At 38.3% G+C, this 18,269-nt stretch overlaps 1 protein-coding gene and 1 non-coding gene across 5 annotated transcripts in view; both read left to right on the top strand.

Moving 5' to 3' along the window:
* LOC126917548 (uncharacterized) overlaps positions 1-18,269 on the top strand; it is a 42,307-nt gene that overhangs the window by 983 nt on the left and 23,055 nt on the right. The window contains exon 1 of one of the 4 annotated variants that reach the window (XM_050724502.1): positions 2,640-3,076. The exons of 2 other annotated variants lie outside the window; for them this stretch is intronic. The gene's annotated coding sequence lies outside the window, so the exon portion shown is untranslated. Of the gene's footprint in view, positions 1-2,639; positions 3,077-3,236; positions 3,423-18,269 lie in introns of those variants that run through there. One more of the 4 variants, XM_050724506.1, reaches the window with a different exon arrangement.
* On the top strand, positions 81-153 carry Trnar-acg (transfer RNA arginine (anticodon ACG)). Its single transcript has one exon. It is a non-coding gene; the product is annotated as a tRNA-Arg (tRNA).

Here is an 18,269-nt window from a genome sequence, read left to right as displayed (position 1 = left end):
AGTTTTATATTCGCAGTTTCTTCGATATAAGATTTATATGTGTACTTCTTATATCAAATTTAAAGGTAAGGTAAAGAGTTGGTCCTGTGGCGCAACGGATAACGCGTCTGACTACGGATCAGAAGATTCCAGGTTCGAATCCTGGCAGGATCGGAGGTCATTTTTTTTTCTACTTTTTACCACTTTATATGTATTTTTCATTTTTAGCCTTCACATAAAGTATATAAATATTTAAGGATTTTTTATGGCTATTTCGTGTTATAAAGCATTTGCCATATGAAGACTAAACGGGAAAGATATGATAAGTTTATTTTTGTAAAAAAAAGTATTTTAACTCATTAAGGACCTAGTACTATATATATATAGTTTCCATAATGTTACAAATACTTCAATTTCTTTATTCTAAATTAATTGAGAAAAAAAAATTGAACACTGCCTCTTTATGGTTTAGTATTAAACAGTTAAAGGGCTATAGGATTTCTTATACGAGAACTACTATTGGATATATCGAAATGCACATTAAGATACAGTGCAAGGGGATTTTTCTTTGGTCAACGAGTTAGTACAACGAGTTGCTCAAGAATCTCCAGGAATAGTACGCATTCCAAACAGGCCAGAACGATGCTGGTGCACTTTATTCCTCCCTTTGCATTCTTTGCCTCGAAAGTTCACCCGGAAGATAAACACAGAGCATCGAGTTTCTAGAAATCTACTCTTAATCGACTACTCAACCTACGTTCCAAGTTTGAAATTGAAACACGCCAATTCAAATGGAGAAAATTGAAAATATTTAATTGAAAAAAACCACGATCTGGCAAACTTTCTCTCTCTTTTCTTTTTACAATTCGTCTAATAATAATAAGCTAATGAATCTACGTAAACTAAACGTAAATCTTCGCTCGCCATCCAAATTCGAGTAGCTTCTAGAAAACTAGAAAATCATACTAAAGGTAATTGCACATTCTCTCCGCTTCTTCATTTCTATCATACGTTGATTGTATTCAAATTGCAGTCAAATTGCTTTCCTTTGCGAATAATTTTTTCCGAATAATTATCGCCGAAGAGAACAATTATTCGGTTACCAACAGCCATTCCTAAATAATGAGAAATATTTCCTGTTATGAATAACGGTTACTGTTGATTGATACGTATTTTCATCATCGATAATACGATAATAATATTAGAAACCAAAAACAATTCCATCGCCGATAAATGGTTAATCACCAATATTGGTTATTACAGTTATCATACAGTAGTCGAAAAATATTTGCATTACTCGTAATGTATATACCAATAATTACCATTATTCGTAATTCGTGACCAAAATCAATTTCGGTCCATCAATGATGGTTAACGGTAACCAACGAAATTTTCACCATTTACGGTGGATTTGATTTTCTGGCTATAATCAAATAAGCCTTTTATTTTATGATATAACTAGACCGCGGATATTTACGCAAACTTGTATTTTCACCAATATACATAATTAAAAAAACTGTAATTTGGATGAAAAATTCTGCTCTAGTATAGTATCTGAATTGCAAAATATTCGACTAGAATGAGATTTTGTAAAAATTTCGGGTCGTTTGTCACGCAAATAAGCTGTATAATAAATTTCGGTCAACCTGTTGATGTGTGACGTCCACGTGGATTGTGACGATACCATTTTTAAAATTTGCTACTCAACCTATTGTATGGTTTGTTCTGTATGGCTTTAAATCGCGAGTATTTGATTAGATTTGAGTTATTTTTTATTTTGCGGCCGGTAAGACGGTGATTATACGAAGAGCGGTAAGCGGTAAACGGCAAAATTGATATTTGAAGCGCTAGCAATGGCCGTGTGCCATCGCTTGTTTCACCGCTTACCGCTCACCGCTCTGTATGATCACAATCTTGCGCCGATTTCTAAAGTTAAGACCTTTGTCGGCTAGGTGTTCATCAGTATGATTGGTTAAAACCAATTTCGTTCCCGCGGAAAATGCTGCACATCGCCCAAAATAAAATCTAAAACCAACAATTGTCATTCATTAAATATTATAAAGTACAGAAGTGGATTTATCTTGACGTTAATGACGCTATATAAGCGATAAACGCCGGAAGGTTATGGGGGTCCAAACGTACTTGTCGGAACTTCTTTTTAACGCAAAATTAATTTAAATTAAATACGGAAAATATTTGTTGAAACAGTACGTCGTACGAATATTCGGGACGCCCATCGAACACTCGATAGGCTCATTACGAAACATTCTGGAAAATTTTTTCGTTTTTTAGAATGCGTGGAAAATGCGTAAAAAATAATCAATTAGTTTCAGGCCCCCGAAGGATTAAGTCCGCCACTGATAAACTGTACCATACTTTGCATATTTCATATATTTCTGCATCTTATGTGCATATTATTCTGTACACCCCTTGTATCTTCAGATCTTCTACAAACGCATAAAAATCTAGTTAAGGAATACTGTTCCCGTATGCTTGGAATCAGTTCGAATAATTTCCTGGTTCCCCGTACGTTGGTTACGCGCCATTACGCATTGACGAACGTGTATTCGATCCGACTAATTGTCTTTTGCTTATCGGTTATATACTCTATGGATGATGGTTGTGAGGCGCGCCACGTCCAACAAATTGCGCAGATCTGGTTCTGTGCCTGCCAGTTCGAATTATCGCGTACGCGTCGCGCGAACGATCCGTGCAACTGTCGGTTCGACGACGTATCTCGTTCGTGGTCTCCCTCAAACTTCCGTCCGGAGACGTGAATTTCCATGACAGGATGTTCCCCTATTCTCTCTCTGGCTCTGTTGCTCGTCGCGGTGCAAACTAGTGGAACGAATCGCGATTCTTCTCTCCCTCTCTCCCTTTTTCTATTTTTCTCATTCTAGTCTCTCCCTCTCCACAGCTAGTGTGCACGTTCGTTTCCTCTGACGTTCACTTTTCTTAGCCGCTCGCGGTAATTCGACACTTGTGTATACATATTACAGAGGCACAGTTATCTTCTTAAGATTTCGTTTTCATAACCTGTTAGATCAGAAGAGGAAAGTTCGCCTGGATCAGAGAACAACGCCCTCTATGAGTTTCTGTAAGTTTGTCAATCGTTTGGTTCTTTGTTCGATATTTGGACATGCTTGCGACGGTATTAGTATATACGGTCGTAGATATCTTCTATCTTGATCGTATTGTGCGTGCTGTACGAAACATTTGGAAATTTCTATTAGCGCTGTCGGCGTCGCTATCATGATCTTGTTGGTAGAGTTTCGAACAGATCTGGAAATCTATGTAGAAATTAACGAGACTCGTTTAGTGAATTTTGATTTAGTGAAAGTATATAATATTTCACGGAGATCGCAAAAGCGTTTAAAGGAGACAGTTATCTATCGCATCAGTAAACTTTATCAACCATTGTTGACACCTACGGACATTAGCAGGTAAGGTTCGATTAACTTAAGAATAATTAAAATAGTCTTTTTTGCGAGAGTCATCAACTTTAAGAATATCGATATCCATTTAAGTTTGTAATCATTAGGAATATCGTAAAAGAAATTTTGCCACGCATTTTGTCCGGTAAACAAATCACGGTTACAGGAAGAAGAATAATAAGCTTCGATATTCAGTGGGATTACATTTAACCTAACCTAACTTAACGCTCATTGTACGCTTAACATTGCTATTCACGCTGTACGCTAATTTTTTATCAAATACACGTTTGCAATAAAAATATCTCGCAATTTCTATATATATTTTCCGATTGTTCTCAAATTTGACCAATATACGAAATCATGACGCTGTCTCGTTGTAACAGTGCTAACGAAATTTCCAAATGTTTAACGATAAATGAATGCCAAAGTTTCAAATTCGATTTTATCGAAAAGCAAGCGCCGCGTGAGAAGAGAATTCTATTCTATCTGTCTTCGATTTATTTTCACACGTAGCATCGCTAAGATTACCGAGACACACTGTATTCGCGTTTTATTTCGCACGAAGATCGACGTCATCCATTCAGACCTTATTTGAATAAGCAGGTTTTTATCCCGTTTCCGCGACACACGGTCAATGCAGAGTCTATCGTATTCGCTAGTCACGATTGGTGTTTCTTTATCCATGACGCGAGTGCAAGTGAAAGGGAACACGACTCTTCTTTCGGCTATCTTTCCAGCGTGGACAATAAACAATAGCGCACGGCAGCAGCGCATCGCCAGATCTCTCTATCGTATACTTATTCCTTTGCTTTCTTTTCTTATCGACACGAAACATCGACTGGCTATGAGAAAGACGTGGTACTTACTTAATCACTGTAATTTATGTACCTCGCCAATTATCGCAAAATCGCGTTACGCTGTCACGTGTCTCTGTCGTTTGTTTATATTCTCTTTTTCTGGATCCCGAAGCTATCGTAAGTTACGCGCTAATTGAACAAATTCTTCGCTTCTTCCACCTCTGTTTCGTGACTTCTTCGATCCAATGGATAGAATTTCACTTTCGTGTACAGAGTGTTCACGTTATTAGTAGTTAGCGTTTTTTCGCTAACGATAAGTACGAGGAAAAAACGAAAGAGGAAATTCGACGAATAACGATAATATCTTTTTCACAAACGCAAAAACGAACGTACTTTTTAGATGCTGATCTTCTTGTTCTTCTTGCGTATCATCGAACCCTGTCGTCGTTCTACTACGAGAAAAGGTACTCGGATAACATTGTCGAAAATGTAATTTAACCTTAACAATTTGGATCAATTGAAAAGATATCGCAACCTTAATTTTGTAGATATCGTTTGTATCTATGTCTTCTTTGTCTTATCGATCTTGTCTGACAAATTTTTTAAAATTGAAGTTGAAGTACATTTCGAATAATCGATTTTCGACCACGTTACCCCAATCCATTTTTTCGTAGAATGACGAGAGCGAGCATGCAGTTCGCTTTGAACCATTCATTTCGTTCCTTTTTCATTTTTCCCTCGTATTTATCGTTTGCAAGAAGAACGTTAGCTGGCGATAGCGTGGACACCATGTATACAGGGTGGTTCAATAAGAATTAACGCTTCGCTATCTCCGTTATTTTTGAAGATATAAAGAAACTTTATTAACAGAAGTTGCTCCATATAGAGAGAACTATAATATGGCAGTAGAATATACGGCAGAACTTCATTTCTACAAACCAGTTTTTGTTTACCGTCGGTTGATATACGAACTCGTAAATGATCGAATTATTCGAACTACGCTCGGCCGTGTATTCAGTTACACGAACGAGTATTCTGAAACAGCGTTGGGCAGAATTTTATTCGGATAACGAATAAGGATAGAGAATGAAATTTTATACACCACCGATGAACAAATATAAATATTCGGTCGAGCAAGTATTTATTCGAGCAAGTAATCATTCGCGTTAAAAATTCATCCGAATAAAAATTTAATCGAATAACCGGGGTAGAATTATATTACCCATTTGTTGCAATGTTGACTTTTATAATCATCTTTTGTCGAAATGGCAGATTAGAAAGTTTATCGTTACTTGCTAGATTACTCGTCTGATAAATTAATACTAAGAATTGTATCTGTATATACCGGTAAAAAATTACCATAATTCTGCAATAATATATTTCCTTTATTATCTTTATTTATTATTTACTGTTAAATTAAAACCATATTTCTATAATAAAATTCATTATCAATTTTTCTCGAAAATCCCTACATACAAATATACGTACTATACATATACTTGAGCACAGGGGAGGCTAATCACGAGGACAAAAAATTAATTAAAGAGCAATCAATTTCGCTAGATATTGCAGTAGATATTAAACAAGTACTAGTAATTTGTAAAACTTCCATAGTAAGATATCAATGGAATGATCTAAGTAGAGGAAAAAGTTGATCCAACGAACAAAGTTCAGACAAACAGAATTTCACCGGACATAGCTAACCGTCTGTTTCGCGTATCATACGCCTAATTTCGCTCTTTCCGAAGCTTCCCTCTGTAATCTATATCAACCGGATTATCTTCAATTCTGCTTCTTTTTTCCAATTCGCGCCACACTCTTCAATTCAAACGTTTGATTCGATCTGCCCCGGAACTACCTAATCAACGGTCTCTCCTCTGTCGCCGTATTCCGCGTAGAAATTGCCGCTCGCTGATTGAAAGATACTCGCGTTACCGTGCGCCATGAAAGCGTAATCCCATTGAAAATCGCATTTACGGATCGCGTTACATCGATACCAGTTGAAAAGCGACGCGTTTTCTAGCCGCGCCGCGGCAACAAGGCCATCGCGCCACGTTAAAGATCAGATGGTTCAGCGAACGAAAACAGGAAACTGGTAATTAATGCATCCTCCAGCAGCCAACCTCGATGATCGTTTGTATCGATCCGATGACCCGAGCTTGCAGAATCGCGAAATCTCGCCACAGATTTCCACTTTGTTTCGCAATGATCGTTGGTACGCGAATCGTTTCGTTCGCCAACTCGGACGAAGTATGATCGGCTCCAAAGTTCTCAGTTTCCTTGTTTCGTTGCGTAATCGAGCTTTGTAGAGCCGCTAACGTTCGATATTTCAACTCGAGCGTGGTTTCTACTCGTCGTCGGACGGTTTCCAAAGTTACGCGTTGGTTATCGTTTGGCGAACGTTTTCTTCGCGAATTTTTGCAATTAGCAACTGAATGGGGGATGGTTATCGTTTGGCGAACGTTTTCTTCGCGAATTTTTGCAATTAGCAACTGAATGGGGGATGGTTACGCGCGCTCGTATTTTCGTAAATAAATGCGACTAAGGGAGAATCTTTTTAATGGGAACAAGTAACGAGGTACTGGAACGGCAATTGCTTTCAATTTTCGAATATTACGAGAATTCCATTAGGTTGTCGCGAAAGTTTCTTTCGTTTTATAAAGAAACAATAGATGCGCGACGTCTTTCGTTTTATATTGTTTTACCGAATTACGTACGATGCATTCTGTTCTGTTTCTATTGGATTGGCAATTAACTGATTACGATCATACGTAGTTCGATAAAATAATATGAAACAAAAATGTGGTGCATCTGTCGTTTCTTGTAAAACGAGAGAAACCTTCGGAACAACCTAATACTTTGAATACTTTACACACTTTCTGCGTATTATAGGTACATATTTTTCCATATGCAGGTATCTAGAGACGGAACAGAGACAAGCAAAGAGTTTGAGAAACCAGAGATTTTCCTCTCATCGTATCTATTTGCAAGTTCACGTTTCGTGTTTTTGGCTATGTTCTAGTTGTGATTTATTTTTTTTAATTTACGAAGAACCAAGTGCAGTCTTTAGATCATTGTTAAATAACTGACATAACAATAATAATAATAAATTAATAAATAACTAACATACATGTCTCTTCACATCATACGCACATTGACTACAATTTTGCACTTTCAGAATTTCCTACAAATAAATGAACTTGCCATGCATGAACGTTCACAGTATAGTCGTCTCCTTATGGGTCGTTGGCGCTTTAACTTGTGAAATCGATCAGCGAGATAAGTTGTGCTTGATCCAGTTTCCAATAAAGAGAGGAAACGAGGGTTTACGAATTCGCTTTAATCGGCGATAAAAGTCGCAGGTGGCCCTGACGCGTGCGTGATTTTCGCGTGTAGCCGATCATTTCGAACATGGCAAAAATAGATGGAGATTGCCTCGAACGTTATTGCTGACACAAGCCACTTTCGATACAGAACCTTGTACGCTCGATCCGGTCGCAACGCTTTCGGCGTCAAATACCCGAGGACGGACAAGAGGGAGTTTGAAATTGAAGGGCAAAGGGTGGGAAAGAACGAGTAATGGGCATTGCTGGTGACTTTCCATTTAATGGGAACCGCAACTGACGATTATAACGTTCAAAATGTCTCCATAAGACGAGAATTCAAGATTTTAAAGACAGAAAGGTGTATTGCTTGTTAAAACTGGAAATGTCCACTCTGTCAGTTGGACGAAGTTGCTAAGTTGAACGCTGGGTGAAGCGGTGGTCGTTTGTCCACGATTTGACCACATTTGTCGAATTAACATTTTCGTTCGTCTGTCTTTAAAAAGAGAAAAAATTATCGCCAAAGGAAAATGAAGAATATTTGACCTCGGTGTTGCCCCATGAAGCTTCTCTTTGATTTTTAAGTGGGCTAAGATTTGTCCAGGTTTGTACGCCCACAATTTTCGTTCGTTCTCTCCTCGAAAAAGAGTTATCGTCAGATGAAAATTAATAAAAGAGTTGACAATTTTTATTTGCAGAGTAGCAGAACGAAAATTTTTCGTTGACAAATGTGGTTAAATCGTGGGCGGTCACGTGGCATTTAAAAGTCAACGAGGAAGTTCATAGGGCACCGATGTGAAACATTTTTCAACTTTCACTCGGTGATCCTTTTTTTTTTTTATATAAGAGTGGACAAAGATTCCGATTGGACAAAACAGTACCGTAGAGTAGTAGTAGTAGAGTACTGTTTGGCTTTTGTACAAATTTACACTTGGGCGTTAACAGCTTCACCTAGCTCGCTCTGCGCACTGCAACAAAAGACAAATGAAAATGATCGACATTTCATTAATTATTCTTTTTAAGATGTGTAACAATACGTAACGCGTGAACTTTGTTTTATACGGTTGAATTCATCGAACGTTATTCTTTTCCTAGTGGACGAAAATGTCGAAAGTTAATTTTTTCGATAAAGCTGTTTCGCGATGTTCCTTGAATCGATTCTTGCGCGAAATATTTCCTACTATATCGGTAACAATAGTGCAGCTTTTTTCGATTACATCCCTGCTTTTGTCAGTTATAATTCTATTTTATAAAATTGTACCTCTGTTCTATCGCTTGTCCTTTCATTGTTCTTTCGTCTGCTATTCTATGTATATACATGTCGGGGTTGGAGAGACACCGGAGCCTTCCCGTTGAAACCGGGGGAAAAAACCCCTAATATTGTAATTTGGATTCTACCATAGCCGTAGTTAAGCAATCATCGTCCTTCAGTCCGATTGGAATTGTCTGAAATCTATGGGAATGAGTTTGGGTTCGAGGTGACAACCAGTCACCGAACGTAGCCGCGGTCAGGGGACGAACGTTTTGTCTAACAAAGTTATGGAAAAAGTCTATAGCCCTCCATAAAAAGAAATAGTTGTACCGGCACTCGACAGTAAACATACTAACGGTTTCTGTTTCGTGGCCCGTCATACACAGACCCTATTTTTGGGTAGGTTGATTGCCGGTTGTCGAGACATATTCGCAAAATATATTCAGCCAGCCTGATGACCCGTCATAAACCTTAATCCTTAATTAACGAAAATAGGCAAACAGTCTTTTCCGCGAACGACACTTCCGGAGACTGACCAATTAACAATAACGGCAATTTCCCTCACTCTCCGAACGAAGACTTTTCTCCACGAATGTAAAAGACCTGGTGCCGCGAGAGAGTGGTTCAGTTTTTTCCTAAACAGCGTCACCGTGACGGAGGGAGGGTTTCGAGTACGATCTCATCAACTGAGGTATCATTTCGACAGAGTGCTTACTCCACGTGCTAACTGGGAGTACGACCTAGACGTTGCCGACGAATAAAGAGTAAAGCGTCCCGTTGACCGCGGATTCGTTATCGGACCTAAGACTATTGTCATTAGCATCGCCTAATTTAGTGCCTAACCGCCGCAGTTATTTGTCAAATCTATCGTCTCCATACTTGTGCCAATAAACCCTGGATCGCACCATAACAATGGCTAATACTGGTGAAGATTCGTTACCCGCCCACACCTCCGATCCTACCCTCAACCCGACATACATATACAGCCACATTGCAGTATACTCGATAAAGTTTTCGATTTTCTCGAAAACTGAACCTTCACCGACAAAATTTATCTTCTATTTATTTATTTTCTATCGCACCCTGTATATATTATCATCATACATCCATAACATTACACCTATCGATAGATGGTCAATAGATGGTATCGACAAAATCCGCAATCACTTAGTTGCCAAGCCAATATTAACCAGTCAGCCGTGGAATTTAGTTTTAGTCATTTCTCATGGGCTTAGTCCATGCATCTGTGTATGCTCAGTTACGCAAATCGTCGTGCTAAGTCAGATTAGGTTAACCCCATTGTTAGGTTAGGTTGAGTGGGTAAACAGATACAAATGGCGACGAGTATACGCGTGAAACACGGCGAGATAAAGTTTTTGTTCGACGCGAAACGCAATTAACTGGTTGAAAGACGATAATAATTGTAGCGTTGGAGAACGATCGTTTTCTATAGGTTTTCTCTTTCGAATCTGCTGTTTCACTTAGATCGGCTTGGATAGGCGTGGATAGGATTAATTATTTGACCAAGCTGCAAAAATCAGGATTTATCGAGCATAGTGTGGCGCTTTAATAAACAGCGAGGAAAGCGAGTCCTTGCTTTCTCACCGGTTTTGCACGAACGCAAGCGTGACCGGCCGTTTTGCATTAGAAGCTTTCGCTTTCAGAAACATATACATTACGAGTTATTATAGAGACACGACTATAGCAAGAACCGTGTGTATCGCGACGCGGCAAATTATATACTTTTGCTTTAGGCTTTTATCCGTTTCTCCCCGGTGTTGGATCTTGCCAGATGTTGGAGCGATTTTCGCGAACGCTGCCTCTTTCATAGATCCATTGATCGCCTGTAATAGAAAGCCACATGGCATTAACGGATGAACATATTCTATTTATAGTGGCAGCCGATAGTCAATGATACACCAATAATAGTTTCTTTTAATATTGTTAGCACCGGTGCTGTTCAGGTCGATGTCTAAAAGTCACCTTTACGTTTCCAAGAAGACCTTATAACTTTCTATCTTTGTATCGGTATTCTTGTTATTTGTTTCCTGTAAAGGATCGATCGCCAAACTTTGTAACGAGAAGAGGAGACGTGTATTGATTCGATTAGGTATTGTTCAGAGACATTGTTTTTATTTGCAAATGGATTTGTATCTGTGTATGCACAGTTACATAAACCGTGCTAAGTCAGGTTAGGTTAACCGTATTGTTGGGTTAGGTTAAATCTAGAGGATCGCCAAACCTTGTAACGAGAAGAGGAGACACGTATTGCTTCGATTAGGTATTGTTCAGAGACATTGTTTTTATTTGCAAATGGATTTGTATCTGTGTATGCACAGTTACATAAACCGTGCTGAGTCAGGTTAGGTTAACCGTATTGTTGGGTTAGGTTAAATCTAAAGGATCGTCAAACTTTGTAACGAGAAGAGGAGACACGTATTGATTCGATTAGATATCATTCAGAGATATTGTTTTTATTTGCAAATGGATTTATATCTGTGTATGCACAGTTACGTAAATCGTCGTGCTAAGTCAGGTTAGGTTAATCCTATTATTGGGTTAGGTTAAACCTAGTCCGGATGATCGACTGCTGTTTCTATATTTCTCGCAATAACTTTGTATCTTTTAATGACATTCTTCGGACGGTGTTACATCGATGTATGGACCGATAGTTTGAGGTTATAACTCCATTACCAGTGCAGCTACGAAAGAGTGCCAAAGGAGAAAGATGAACGCTTCGAAGAGTACGTAGGACGTCCGTAGGAGAGTGATTTTTTAAGAAATGTAATGTGGTGCATATGAGATGGACGATTGTATCATTTCTCTTAAATGTAAATGCATGTTCTTTTTACATTTAGATAGATTGCTGTTGTCATTCTACGCAAGAAGATGTCGGGGTATAAAAGATATACGGTATATAAAAAAATTATTAATTATCGAGATATTTCAAAAGATATGTCCTTATAGGATCTAAATAAATCCTATTTTTTAAATAACAAATAAATACCGAGACGTTTTTGTCATGAGCGGACAGATCAAAGTCGACAGTTACGAAAATCCCAGCAGCGTCTTTTTTTTTAATTTAAGCATCTTCCTTTATAAAGGTGTATTTTTCTTTTTTTTAATGTCTAGACGACTAATAATTTTTTTTACCATTGTATCCCCGATACTTTTTTACGTCGTGGATCGACTAGAGGAGAATCTACCTACGTAAAAAAATATGCATATTCATTTAAAAAAATAATGCACTAGTTGATTGCACGTGCACCATTGTATGCCTACAAAAGCGTGGTCGTGCGGACATAGTACTCTTTGAACCATTCGACTTTCCTCTTTGATATTTTTTCGTGACTGCACTGGCAACGGAGTTACAACCGGAAACTATTACGTGACCCATCCTGTATATATCAAAAATTCCCAATATGGAAGCTTCAAATTTATTTATACACTTGTTGTATAATCGCGTCATGTTAGTAGCTCTCGTAAGGATTAGGAGTACGTATGCTTGGACAGATGTGTGAAAAAACGAAGCCTATCTAAGAAAAAAAAAAAGGTTTGTCTGAAACGTTGACCTTGCACGTGGAAATTGATCGATTTGAGCATGGTAATTGATTTGTCACTTCTAAATTGATTGATTTGAGTGTAGTAATTGATTTGGAACTTGCAAATTGATGGATTTGAGCTTAGTAATTGATTTGGGAGTTCTAGATTGATTGATTTGAGTTAAGTAATTGATTTGGCAGTCGTAAATTGATGGATCGCAGCTTATTAATTCATTTAAGCTTGTTAATTCATTTGGTACTTTTGAATTGATAGATTTGAGTATGATAATTGATTCGGCGCTTATAAATCGATTGATTCGAGCTTATTAATTGATTAGACACCTGCAAATTGATCTATTTAATCTTATTAGTTGATTTGTGGGTCGTGAATTGATTGATTTGAGCTTATTAATTGATTAGACACCTACAAATTGATCTATTTAAGCTTATTAATTGATCTGTGGGTCGCGAATTGATTGATTCGAGCTTATTAATTGATACATCTACAAATTGATCTATTTAAGCTTATTAATTGATTTGTGGGTCGTGAGTTGATTGATTTGAGCTTATTAATTGATACGACACCTGCAAATTGATCTATTTAAGCTTATTAATTGATTTGTGGGTCGTGAGTTGATTGATTCGAGCTTATTAATTGAAACTACATCTACAAATTGATCTATGTAAGCTTATTAATTAATTCGGGGGTCGTAAATTGATTGATTTGAGCTTATTAATTCATTTGAGGTCATTAATTCATTTGATACTTTCGAATTGATAGATTTGAGTATAATAATTGATTCGGCGCCTATAAGTTGATTGATTCGAGCTTATTAATTGGTTCCACAGCTGCAATTGATTTACTTAAGCTTATTAATCGATTTGTGGGTCGCGAATCGATTGATTTGAGCTTATTAATTGATACGACACCTACAAATTGATCTATTTATGCTTATGAATTGATTCGGGGGTTGCAAATTTATTGATTTGAGCTTATTAATCGATTCGTCACTTACAAATTGATTTGTTTCCGCTCATTAATTTCAGCTAATTAATTAATTTCGCAGTCGTAAATTGATCGATTTGACCTTATTTGATCCGAGCTTATTAATTGATTCGCCGCTTACAAATAACATTGTTTTGATCTTAATTGGCCTGGCCAATTTGTGGCCAAATTGCCACAAATTAATTTCCTTCCGCTATTCGTTAGCGGATAGAAATTTGCAGTCGGGTTCTTTAACATTTAAGAGACTCGTATAAAATATTGCTACCCACGAAAGAGAACATCATCAGCACAATCAATTAGTATTTCATCGTAGAGTGTTTGCGAGTCTTGTGATCAAGTGGCTGATAAAAATACATTCGTGTGGGGAGGGAGACAGTGTAGAACGTTTGGCAAAACGAGCAAAAGTACGGAGAACGGATGCACGGAGGAAACAATTAACAAACGTGGCGTCTCGTTAGTAACGGCCAGACGATTCGTTATTGTGACAACCAATTATTACCAGACTGTCCTCCTATTCGCTTTATGTCGCACGGAACGAAGTTAAATTTGTTTTTAATTGCTTGGTTATCGCAAGGATGAAGCTCCCGTTAACGTTGCGGGACTTTCAGCTGGCCACTCCTTTGGATTTTTATCCGAACCTACATTAAACCAGCGTTCCATAGCTAACTGTACAGAGGATGACACGGAAAATTTCGAAGATTCGTGTCGCGATATACCGAGTGCGACTTGATAACACGTTCAAGCAGGCGTAAGGCGATTGCTCGTGTAAACATGGGAATCTAAAGTAATTTCTTTGCTCGTCCGCTTAGTCAGAAAATTAATTAGAAAATCTAGTTCGACAATTTATCAACTATGTTTGAACGTGGCTAAAGTCCGGGCTGCAGTAAATAATCGACGAGAGGTTGTTCCGCCAGTGGAAATAAGTCGAAAACGTGGCTCGACCTCGATTTCCATCATTTTTAATCGTTTGTTAAAATCAACGAGCAGGTAGATGATCAGCAGCGTTGACCGATACCAATGAAGTATGAGCATAAATCTTGCAAACGTATTTTTGAAGTTTTCGTTACAAGCTCGAGCAAAGAAGTCGCAAAAAGTGGCCTTCATCCATCGCGATTTCCATCGATTCGTAATTTTCTCCAAACTCTTTTCAGACGCGTCGTCCGGTAAACCGATCCTTCTAACTTGGCCAAAAAATCGTTTGGTCCGATTCCAACAAACTTATTCTGTTTTAAAGGACGGACGAAGACTCGTACGTTTGACTGTACGTACAGCCAACTGGCCTAAAGTTTCTCGTCGGTGACATCGATCAGATTAGGTAGAAGTTACGGTGACAAATAACGTTAGATAGTCGATCGAATCACCAGCAAAGTTCTTTTCAAAGTGGAGAAAGTGGCGCAATCGCGGACCATTTATTTAGGTAATTCTTGTGTAACGTGTAAGTTAAGTTGGGAACAAATGATCAGAGAAAGTCCGGGATTACGTGCAAAGAGTGGGTTTAGGTTCCTTCGGGAATATCATTCTCGCGATTTTGAAATTTTCATCGTCACCGCCACTGTCTTCTAAAATAACATTCTGTCGATATTCCTTGTTAATCACTGGCTGTACGAGTCTTCTTCGCATAGTTTAAAATCTCTTCAACTTTTCTATTGGCAATTAACTTTCTGTTTCATGGAATTTTCCTGCGCGAGTCCTCCTGCTCGACCATTTTAAAGAAATTATTTACAGGTACGAAGTAAGACAAAATAATATAATATAATAATATAACAGTTAAGACAAAATAAAAGTTCGCTGGATACGTAAAAGCTTACGTTCGCTATGCAACACACGTGCATCGAACGCGTAAAACTTTCGTGCAAAAGTACGGAATAATGAAAGTATGCGAACGATACTATAAATTAAGAAACATAGACTTTTAGTTAGGAAACATTTCCTCTATTTTTGCCTGTTAACGCAAAAAATCATTGTCGATGTTCGTACATTTTTGCAAGTCACCATCGATCTTCTGAACGTTTAATAAACGACAAACATAACCGCGGTATGTTCCTTACAGCGTTCAACGACTGAAATAATTTCAGCTTACACAAGTTTCGTTTCTCTGCTCGTGTATATCGTAAATAGCAAAATTCACGTGAACATGGAATTATAAAAATCTACTGGATTGGCAACTAAGTGATTGCGGGATTTGCCATTACCACCTAATGACAAAACCCGCAATCACTTAGTTGCCAACCGAATAGTCCGAACAACTTAGCGAGTGTCGCGTGGTATTTGTGGTTCGCGTCATGTCGAAATCACGTCGCGCGTATAAGCAGTAGATTATGCTAGGATTATCTATGCCGCGGAGGAGAAACGAGCGGCAATTTCCGCCCGACCGAACGTCTCATTCTCCTTCGACGTTTCAACGGCAGACGCGATTATTTCAACGGTCGCTGCTGGTCGAGCCGCGGACAAACTTCGAAAAGAAGGAATTTATTCGTAAGAAGTGGAATTATTCGTCAGCCGGAGATTCCTCTGCGAAGACCACGACGAAGCAGGGCGTAAGTTTTAATCCCCTTCAGACCGGTTTCCGACGATCGAGTTTATATTATCGCCCGTCCCTCCAGCACGCGCAAATCTCGTTACAGACTCTGGCAAATTGGATTAATTCGACTATGCGTTCGCCGCTCTAATTTGCAGCTACAGTTTATCGGGTTATATGCGTGCACCTGTCCGAATAATCTTCCTCCGTGGAAACTTCCAATCGTTCAACATCCTCGTTTCTCTGTTCTTTCGTAAATATTCGATGTTGTTATGTTATGTTCGATAGTATCGGTTTGGCAACTAAGCGATTGCGGCTTTTGTCATTACCACCTAATGATAAAATCCGCAACCACTTAGTTGCCATCCAATATATCGACACTTTGCCGAAGACGCGGATTCGCGTCTCTCATCTTGCAACTGTTGGCGACCAGAGAATATTGGCGAATTCGCGCTTACGTACTTGCTGCGGTATCCCATAAAAATGTTGACTACCGATAAATGAAACAGTAAAGAAAGTAATAGATGCTGTAAACGAAGCGCGATGAAGGTGTTTTTACGTTGCACGCTCGAGTAGTAGGGAATGTTCATCGATGTATTAGATATAATATCGATTGGTTGGAAGGATCGTTCGGATTTCGAAGGAATTTAATAAAATTAGAAATTTTGTTACCTCTCAACCGGGCAAATTGTCTCTGAACGTATCAGGCTAAAAAATGCCACTCGAAGTGTCTTTAGATCTGCTCGTTCATTTTTAACGAAATATTACGCGCTTGTTAAATGTTGCTCGGCAAGTTCGTTTCGATTTTTAAGTCTTTGGCCGATTAAAAAATCCTATGGAAAAGTTCGTCGCCGAGAAACCCGACAGGTTCTGCGAGGATTCGAATATTCGAGTTGCGCGAAAGATGGCGAAAGGTCGTGGCATCTACATAATTCGATAAATGTGCACCGAATCGAAATGTAAATCGAGACGAGCTAAATAAAGATCACTATAATTCTGATCTCTATAGTATTAGTATCATCGCATGGAATATTTCGGTTGGTTTTAAATACCTGTTGACTGTCCAGTCTCCGGGGATACAGTCGAAGAGCGTAGAATAGACTGCAAGTGCTGAGAAACGAGCTTTTCAGGGGGAAAAGGAAGCTTATTCATCGACGTAGTCCAAATTCGTGAAAAAGGAAACATCGCCTCTCAATGGCGGAGAAAATTCCATGATAAATCGTGCAAAGGTAATATTTCTCGATTTGTCTTGGTTAAAAGAATTCGCGGATTTGCGAGCTCGGGCTTGCACGATTTTTCCTTACACGCTGTTAAGTGTTTTACGCCGTTGCCTATTAATTTTGTTAGTTACTTGTCGAGATATTACGGTGTCCCATATCGGATACGGTTGTCCTACTATTTTCATCTTCTGTCCTACTATTTGTACTTTTACTGCGAATTTCTGTGCAATTTTATTGTTCTGGGAATAACAATCAAGAGAATTGAAATTACATGGAAAATTGTTTTACCTATCAGGTACTGTAGCAAGCGCTATAATTTGGATATTACCAAAGGAATGTCACCACAGATCGGGTAACTAGGTCCTAAGGATTTAGGCTTCAGGTTGCAAATTTTAATTTACAAGTTTGGCATTCTTGCGACGAGCGTTATTATTGAAATCGAAAAAGAAATGGACGAAGAGAACGAATGATAATAATAAAGAACACTTTATTTATTTTGGATATCTTTTTCATATTATGTGCATTCGAATCTCTTGTACAGCCATACAAATCTGAGCGATTATAGTTCGATGGATAGACAATTGTGTCAGTTCGATTGGCAAACGAACGAACTTTTTCCATAAAACACCTTACGTCATAACAAGTAAAAAAGTAAAAGAGAAAGAAAAAAAAAGAAATAAAGGAAAAGGAAGAAGGAAAAATGCGATCGCTTAACGAGTGAAAGCACGAAACGCGTGGCGCGTACTGGCCGACTCCAGGAAAGAAAACGGTCGGTTAGTGAACCAAAACGAATTTCAGTAGTACCAGCGAGAGAGACGAAACGAATGGCGCGAAAGTGAAAAGAAATATTTATCACGCACGTAGATCTAGATTTAATTGATTTGAAGTCGAATGAATCCGTGTCCTGAATTCTTATCCTGAAGAGGACGGAGTAACAGGATGAGTTAAAAAACTCGTTTCTCGAATCGTATATAAGTTCGCGATATTTTTGAAATTTTCATACACGAGCAGTGAACGTCGTAAATAGCGCAAAATGTGAACGACGATGTGATATAAAGTGTTATTCTTGTTATTATTATAATTATCTTTGTTATCATTATATGGTAGAGGAGACCGGGGCAAAAGGTAGTAGAAATAAACAATTGAAAATTATCGTTGTAAATAATCTTAACTTTAATTCTAGGGAATATTTCCTTCT

The sequence above is a fragment of the Bombus affinis genome, chromosome 6 (genome assembly GCF_024516045.1).
Source record: "Bombus affinis isolate iyBomAffi1 chromosome 6, iyBomAffi1.2, whole genome shotgun sequence".
In the NCBI taxonomy this organism is placed as follows: Eukaryota; Metazoa; Arthropoda; class Insecta; order Hymenoptera; family Apidae; genus Bombus; species Bombus affinis.
Note: the sequence above shows the minus strand (reverse complement) of the source record. Positions and strands in the feature narration are given on the sequence as shown.